This window comes from Euleptes europaea, chromosome 6 (genome assembly GCF_029931775.1).
Source record: "Euleptes europaea isolate rEulEur1 chromosome 6, rEulEur1.hap1, whole genome shotgun sequence".
In the NCBI taxonomy this organism is placed as follows: domain Eukaryota; kingdom Metazoa; phylum Chordata; class Lepidosauria; order Squamata; family Sphaerodactylidae; genus Euleptes; species Euleptes europaea.
Genome location: NC_079317.1, coordinates 54,227,595 through 54,236,488, shown reverse-complemented (window position 1 = coordinate 54,236,488; position 8,894 = coordinate 54,227,595).

The window sequence follows — 8,894 nt, the reverse complement described above, 5'->3', positions numbered from 1 at the left end:
ACCTGTCTACTGCTACAATCAGTATCAAGACCGATAATGTATATTAGAGCCACCGAACTGAAAGCTAACTTACGCTAGTTTAAACCCGAATAAGGAAATGCTGATTTATATTACACACTATTTCAACAATAAAGCTTTCCATCAATAACAACGTCGTGAGGGGAGAACGAATAGGTAAAGCGATAAAAAGCATGCCTAGAAACAAAACGGGCCGCCGATAAAAGGGACACTCATAGTCCAATCTATTGTTTACAAAACAGCAGACATCTTCCTCCTCCTCCTCCTCCTCCCTGCAAGTCTTAGTGACTAAGGAATCAGATCTTAGTCTCCTCCTCCTCGTTGGCTGGAAAGGAGGAGAATCGTTCTTTCCCCTCCCGCAGGACTAGGGTAGGACTCTCGACATGCCTAAGCCCCACCACACAGACCTGGCTCCCCCAGTGGGTATCTGGGCCAGTCCCCTGCTTTTCGCCTCCTTCTTCCCTTGTTGTCAGTACTGATCAGCTGATCGCTGGGACTTCAGGGTTATTTTTTCCCCCCTCGGCTAAGACAGGAAGGTGAGTGGTCGAGTGGGAAAGTAGGCAGGGGTGGCCAGAAGCATTCTGGGAGTTGTAGTGTTCCGACTCCAGTACTCGGACGGGTTCAGGCCAGGAACCGGACCACATGTCCCTAGCGGCATAGCAAGAAGAAGTAAAGCCGGTCGCGCAGCATGCTGGGAGATGTAGTTTCAGAATCCCTGGAGCCGTTAACAGCGATGGGCTGAAGAAACGATGGATTGGGAGAACAGGAGAAACTGCAAGTATGGGTTGGGTGGACGTGAAATTAGGGTTCAAATGTGTCGTGTCGGGTTGCCAACGTCCAGGTAGTGGCTGGAGATCTGCTGGGATTACACCTGATCTCCAGGCCACATACATAAATTCACCTGGAGAAAATGGCCGCTTTGCAAGGCGGACGCTATGGCATTTTACCCCCTTGAAGTCCCTTCCCGCCCCAAACCTCGCCTTCCTCAGGCTCCATCCCCGAAATCACCAGGTATTTCCCAACCCAGAGCTCAGAACCCGAGTGGAGGAAGGAAGGGAAACATTTGCATGTGGCGGAGCTCTTGGCACTGATGGCATATTAGCGTTTACCGTCCGTGCCTGGAAGAAGGAGGCTGCTGGGATTTGCATGTAGTTTGGCGAAGGAGGGAGCGATCATAACCGGAGGCTGTTTCCTCTGCAGCTTCATTAAAAAGCTATGTTGTTCTCTGGTTTACAACAACAAAAACTGTTACTTTTGAAAAGCTTGTTTTACGAAATTATTAGCAGTGAACGCTTGGATCATGACCCAAATGGTAGAGAGGGCTGGATTAATTTTTCATGATGGGAGAAAGAACCATACAACCTATTCAGAATATTAACCACAAGTCATTTGGATTCCAGCAGTTGTACAATGTAATGCATAAAGAGTTTGGATTTATTTCCTGCCTTCTGTCTTTTGGCGGGATAATAGATGCCTGCCCAGATGCTAATGGGATTCATAAATACATCTGAGTCAGTGAAATCTGTTGCTATACCCTTCTTCCCTGTCATATTACACATGACACTTGTCCTGGATAATCAAACTTTGGAGGAGGCAGCCCAAAGCCGTGAAGTGTTTGTATAGATACAACTCTTCATATGACTCAAGTCAGAAGGAGAGTTTAAATGCTACAAAAGCATCATAATTGATACTGTGTACAGATTAAGTGCCCTGACCTGGATGGCCCAGGCTAGCCTGATCTCGTCAGATCTCAGAAGCTAAGCAGGGTCAGCCCTGGTTAGTATTTGGATGGAAGACCACCAAGGAATACCAGGGTTGTTGTGCAGAGGAAGGCACTGGCAAACCACCTGTTAGTCTCTTGCCATGAAAACCCCAAAAGGGATCACCATAAATTGGCTGCGACTTTACCGCACTTTACACACACACACACACACACACACACACACACACAGATTAAGTACAAAGCCAAGGCCCAAATGCCTAATTATAAACAAGGTGCATACACAATGTGTCCCTATTTGACCCCTCTGTTGTGGTCACTATTCTAATCTATAATGGAGTAACTCTCAGCCTTGCAAATGTGCACTAAACTTTAACTATAACAAAGCAGTTTCAATACACAAATAGTAAATGTTACCCTCGCCACTCTGCAGTAAAAGAGAAATGGAAAAGAGCCTAAAAGAGCCCTCTAAGGTCTTCCAAAATGGATTATTCTCCCATTCATCTCTACTATTAATTATTCTTCAAAGGACAAAACAAATGTAATTTACAGAATTCAATATTAAAGCCTCTTCTAAATATTTATTATATTTCTGTTCCATCTCCAAGGAGTTCAGGGTGGCACGTATAGTTCTCTCCACATCCATTTTATCCTCCCTCTTTATAAATTTTCTACATTAAAAATAAATAAATAAATATAACAACTTCGTGAGGTAGGTTAGGCAGAGAGAATAACAGACTCATGCAGTGAGTGCTAATTCACACACTACGAAGTCATCACACCCTTCAAGTGTCTGCCCCCAGATATGGCTTGGGAATTCTGTGCTTGGAACTTAATTCCCAGACACTTGAGGTCCTGATTCAGATTGGAACTATGGTGAGTAGGCAGAGGGGGCTTGAGCTTTCCCTCCAATGCCTCTTTCCCCACCTGTAACACAGCCTTTGGGGGCTGCTGTTTGCCCCACTGGAAAAAATTATTTCTAATAATGGGCTACACATAAGTTTGCCCATTATGGCACATAGTGACTCCCTGGAATTGTTCCCATTCAGAAAAGTGGTGTAGAGAAGCTTACAGCTCAGTCCTAAACAGAGTTACACCCTTATAAGCCCATTGACTTAAATAGACTTAGAAGGCTATACTTGTGCTAAAGATTGTGCTGTGTTGTTAAGTCCCCTCTCCCAGTGCACCATGGTCCCAGTCTAAATCAGGTTTGTGTGTGCCTAAGAATTAAGTTCAGAGGATGGAACTCCCAGACTACGTATATTGACCAGACATGTGAGACACATGAGGACTTTGTAATATGTGAATTGGCCCTCACTGAGTTTTCATGGGTCTCCCCAGGCCTAATTTGACATTTTTAACTGCTTCAGCACATTAGCTTTCTAAAGCAGATTAATTGAATACAAAGTATTTACTGTTTTACTGATGTTGATATTATTTTGCAACTCTATTTCCATCACTTTAGCTCTTATAACTAGCTATTAGCTGATTTGTGAGGATACATGAATAATATGAAAAGAATTGCAGTGTAATATTGTGACTAGAGCCAGCATGGTGTAGTGGTTAAGGTTCAAGTGGTTAAGGTTCACGCCATGGAAGCTTGCTGGGTGACCTTGGGCCAGTCACACACTCTCAGCCTTGACCCTGGCTAGTATTTGGATGGGAGACCTCCAAGGAATACCAGGGTCGTGACACGGAGGCAGGCAATGGCAAACCGCCTCCAGACGTCTCTTGCCTTGAAAACACTATGGGGTCGCCATGAGTTAGCTGTGACTTGACAGCAAAAAAAACCCCACCCCAAATTGCTTCAAAGAAAGATCGGAGCTGCATTCGAGAAGGGGATGGAAATGAACGAAACCGTATTGTCAGTTTCCATGGTGAGCAAGAATCCAGGAATCCCATGGTTAGCCTCAAGATGGAAGCTCTCCCTGTTCGCAAACTATCATGTGCCGACAGACTGCCCACAGCAAAAATGGCGACAGAGCCATCGCGTCCCACTCTTCTGGTCTTTCTGGCAGGCGTCACTCTATGGTAGCGCAGTCCAAAGTGTTTGTGCCGCAGACATACCATAAAGCTAAAAGGTATTCCTAGGTGTCCCCCCCCCCCCGCGTAAATAGGAAGACGTTCTATCCTTATGTCTATGGTGAGGCTATCGCGATGCAGGCCGGTAGTCTGACGAAAGGCGCCGAGAGGAGGCTAGTCACATGACCAGTCGCGTAGAGCGACGGCGTTTGCGGCTGTGTGCGGTGCGTTCGCGGCCTAGCTGCCTTTGCCGGGCTCAGAGGCGTCGAGAAGGACAGGCCTTGCTCCCCCGGCCAACGATTGCGGTGAGAGGCGGACGTAGGCCGGGCCGCAGACCCTCGGAAAGGAGCGGGGGGAGGGAGATGGAAGTGGGCGAGGGCAAAGCAGGCCTTGGAGGCATCTGCGGCACTGGCGCCACCAGACCAGGGGGCGGGAGTGGGCTGACGCCGGTTTCCTCCCCCCCCCCGGCTTCCCCACGCTCTTAGGGGTGGGTGGCGGGCAATTTTTCCCGTATTTGTGCTTCTGGATTGTGGGCGAGGAAGGAGGGAGGGGGTGCGGAGCTGCAGGAGCTTCTTAGGAAAGCCATTCAGTTCGTTTAGAATGAATATGCCCGGTGTGTGTGTGTGGGGGGGGGGGTCCAATGTCTTCGAGCATGCTCGTTCAGTCTTTGAGAGCAATAGCAAGAGCCGATTTGTCTGCGAGGTGGCACAATCATCTTAAATGTAATGCCTTTTAGGATATGCCTGATTGGCACAACGTGCCCTTAAACTCTTCTTCATCAAGCCCCTTTTTTGCGCGACAGCAAGCCCATTACTTAGTCTTAGCCAGTGAACCGGTTTTCAGTTCTCACTGAATTCTGATTCTGGACTTGCTGAAAACGTACAAATAGCTTCCCAGAAGTACTGTGGCATACCCTCATACTGTGATTGGGGTTCACTAGGACTAGCAGTTAGTTGCTCGCTGATGTGAGCAGGACCATGGGATGTTCTGAGGCTGAACTGCACATCCTCAGTGGAAGTTATCTATTGTGTTTTAAAAACATCTACAAGGCTTTCTTGAAGCGATCCATTGATTTTTGTGGAACTTCCTTTGCAGTAGGCTTGCAGCCTAAGTAATGCTGGAAGAGCCATTGTGAACTCTAAACATCCCCAGAGAACATATGGTAAATTAACATTGTGAATTTATGCATGTATCAGTGTCCATATGAAACATTACCACTTATCCACAGCTCTTTGTTTCCAATTGTTCCTAAAAGAGTCAGTTAGACAACAGTTTGATAAAAAAAAATTAGGGGGAAAGTCTAAATTTGTTGCTGGCAGAATCTGTTTTTCTTCTTGTTACTTAAGCAAAAATGTCACTAATTAAACTAGTGCAAACTGTCCCCATTACAGAGATTTTATAGATACAAAACTAACATTTAAAATGGGATGGGAAGAACAGAGGACAACTACTTTAAGTACATACAGACCACATGACTATTTATAGAGCTGTTAAATTAGTTCTATCTACAATGATATTTTGTGATATGGGTTGCAAATATTTTGTGTGCAGTTGTATTTAATATTGTTATTATTATTTAAAACATTATGCCATCTTTCTACCCAATCACAGTCCACAAGGTGGTAAATGTTAAAACATTTAAACAGTTAAAATTACAGCTAAAATTATAAAATTAAATTAAAACAATCATACAACACTATTATAATGTTGGCTGGGATGTAATTGTGACTCTCAACGTAGATGTTTGAAAGTTTTATAAAATTGCTTGGTATAATTTTAAAGATTATTATTTCAATAAGTAGAAAATATTCTAGGAACACACAAGGCTTCCAATTATCTTTCCTATGGTATGTTCCATCTTCGTTGGATTCTGTCACCTTACTCTGGTACCATAAAAAGTTTGATGGAACTCATTTTTACCCTTCATTTTCTTTTTCATCTCCTGGCTTTAATGAAATAAATCTGTCTTTTACGATGATGAATCACAAATGTATTGTTCCTTCTTTGACCTGCTCATATCTCTCTATTTTTGCTAGTGTCCAAAAAGCTGAACAAGATAAAGTAATTTCTAATCTATCAGCTGCACCTTCTCTTGTACCCTTTATATTGCTGACTGACAAACTACTTTGATCAAACTGGAAAAGGGTTCACATTCCACATGTTTTCCCTCCTGCATACAGGCCTGCTCTAAGTCTTGCCACTACTACTCTGGAGTCATCATCCCCCATCCTTTCTGTTTCAGCTGTGAAGTGTATATGCTTATTGCTTATCTAAACTTCTGCAACCTTCTCCTTGCCGGCCTTTCTTCTTACAATCCACTATTAGTTAATTTACAGCTCACCCCTAGCAATTTCCAATACTGTGATTATACTCCTCAAGGGCTTGGTCTCCCCTCCCCATTTCAGTTGAGCACGTTAGTTATTATATGTACTAATGACTATACTAGTGATACAGAATTTTCAAAAAATCTTGAAAACAAGAAAAAATTTTCCAGTTTAATTACCCTCTCCCTGATAAATTTGAAATTTGGGGGGAAATTGACACATTTGCAACACCCACCTTTGAGTCCAGTAGCTCCTTAAAGATCAACAAAAAATTTCCAGGATATAAACATTTGTGAGTGAAACTGAGCTTTGATGCACAAAAACTTATATCCTGAAAAATTTTGTTGGTTGTTGAAGAACTACTGGACTCAAGTTCTGTTCTGCTACTGCAGGCTAGCAGGGTTACCCTCCTGAAACTTGCCCTGCTTACGTTTCAGTAAAAAAAATGGTTATATCCATTGGATTAGAAAAATAGTATGTACAACAGACCTGTCCTGATTCATTACCATCATTTGGAAAGTATGTTTGATTATGTCTATTTAAATTTAATCACAATTTAACCCCTATCACAGATTGGACTAAATTCTTCCCATTAAATCCTTACAACAACCCTTTGTGATCAATCACACTTTAAGAGATTAAATTGTTGAATGCCACCCAGTAAGCTTCATGTTTGAGAATAGATCTTCTGGTAGTACAAGTGGGGACCCATGATAATCACGGGGGTTCCATTACATGGCTTAGCTTTATTCCCTCCCCTGAATGTTGCTGCTTGGCCCAGCTTCTACCACCCCCACACACACACACCAGCAAGCGCTACATAGGTCCTGGCAGCTGGGCCAGCCAAGGTTTCTCCCCCACCCCTATCAATTAGCATGCTTGTGAGCATTGTGCAGCTCCCAGCTTCCAGGCCCACTGAGACTTCCTTCACCGTTAGTGGTGAGCCCTGCGGGGCACCAAACCAGTTAAGGCTTCTCTTCTCCCCCCCCCCCCATCAATGATGGCAAGCCCCATGCCCACCAGGCTCTACAAGGCTTCTCCTCCCCCCCATTGTCGATGGCAGTGGCAAGCCCTGTGTGGCTCCTGGCACCTGAAGGCTTCTCTCGCCCCCCCCCCCCCATCAGTGGCGCAGTGGCAAGATTTCTTCCCCCCCCCCCATCAATGACGATGACTTGTCCAACAGAGGAGGTAGGAGTGTTGGCTGCACATGCACAGATAATGCTTTTGTTTTGGGAGTAATTTAACACACACACACCCAATGAATTTCTTAAACCTTTTCAGATTTTTCTGCAAATCTGGGTAATCCCCAAGTTTGCTGGAAAAACCGCTTACCGTCATTGTGGCCCTAATCCATGGATTCAGGTATTCGCGGATGGGGGGTGGGGTGACGACACTATTAGATATATAAATCTTTTGTTGTAGTACCTCTGTTGGCCAAGGACTGTGTTAAATATACTTTCTCATCACATATGCCTTTCTAATCCTGCCATTTAAAATAATATGATTTGAAAAAAAATTGTTACTGTTGGCATTTGAAATGATTAAATGAGATCAGCAACTATTTTAGATATTAATCTAAATTGTTAAATTATTTTATTGATGGAAGAGTATTTCATTAAACAATTTGGTCTCCCAATCCCCCCATTTTTCAGTTTTCCAACATCAAGAGTAAGGGCTCCCTCACTTCCATGAAAGGTTCTGGGTTTTCCCTCTTGTATTCTTCTCCTAGCGCCCAAGGTACCTCATTTTTTTCCTCTCTTTTGTCTCCCTGTCCTGTGCATACTCATTTGGTGTCTTTATTTCTCTTGCCTTGTACCCCATTGCTTTCTGTTTTTTATACCAGTCTGTTTTCCCACTGTGCATGAAACCACTCTCCTGCCCACAGTGACATCCTGCTTCTAACCAAGTTGTCCTGCAGTCTGTCCTGGATTATCAGATCTTCCTTTCCCCCTCTATCCGTTAACTTTTCTATTCTATCGTTCTTGCTGTTTCTTTGTTAAATTGCCCTTAATCTCAGAACATATGAAGCTGCCTTATATCGAATCTGCCCATTCATCCGTCACATTCAATAGTGTTTGATTGGTAGCAGTTTTGCAGGGCCATAGGCAGAGGTCTTTTCCAGCCCTGCTTCCTGCGATTCTTTAAGGGGAAGTGCCAGAAACTTGGGTCTTTCTGCATGTACAGAGTGTGTGCTCTACCACTGAAATGGACCATGGTTCATAGGCTACTGTATTTGTATTTATTTAAAAGATTTCATATCCACCTTGATACATTTAAGTCAGTTTATCAGAAACCAAGGTAAAACAAATTATATCAATTAAAACCTACAAAAATGACAGAAATAAACCAAGGCAAAACAAATTAGCCTTGGTGAATACAAAAGAGCAGAAACATCAGTAGCAGAAAACATGAAACTCAAAAGCTCTCCTAAAGAGCACCGCTAACGTTTTTAGGGAAGAAGCAGTTTATCTGCTGAAGGAATTCCATAGTCTCAGTGTCACTGTTTATTTCTCACAGCCATTTTTTGAACTTCAAGCATTGGGGCACTGAAAGAAGGGCCTGTGAGGAAGATCTTAATGTGTAGGTAGGATGCAAGGAGGAGGGAAAGAGGGTACAGGAGAAAACCAGGTGTCCTCTGCAAGTCCTTGCGGGTTCCCCACCCCACAGCTGGTGCAGCCTAGTGGCTGGCTCCACACAACTGGTTTTCCTGGCTAGAAGCTGCTAGGGGAGGGAAAGTTGAAGATGGGGCGGCTGACCACCAGGTTAGCTGGTGGGTGCAAAGGAGAGAAGAAAGCAGGGAAGGGGGAGAA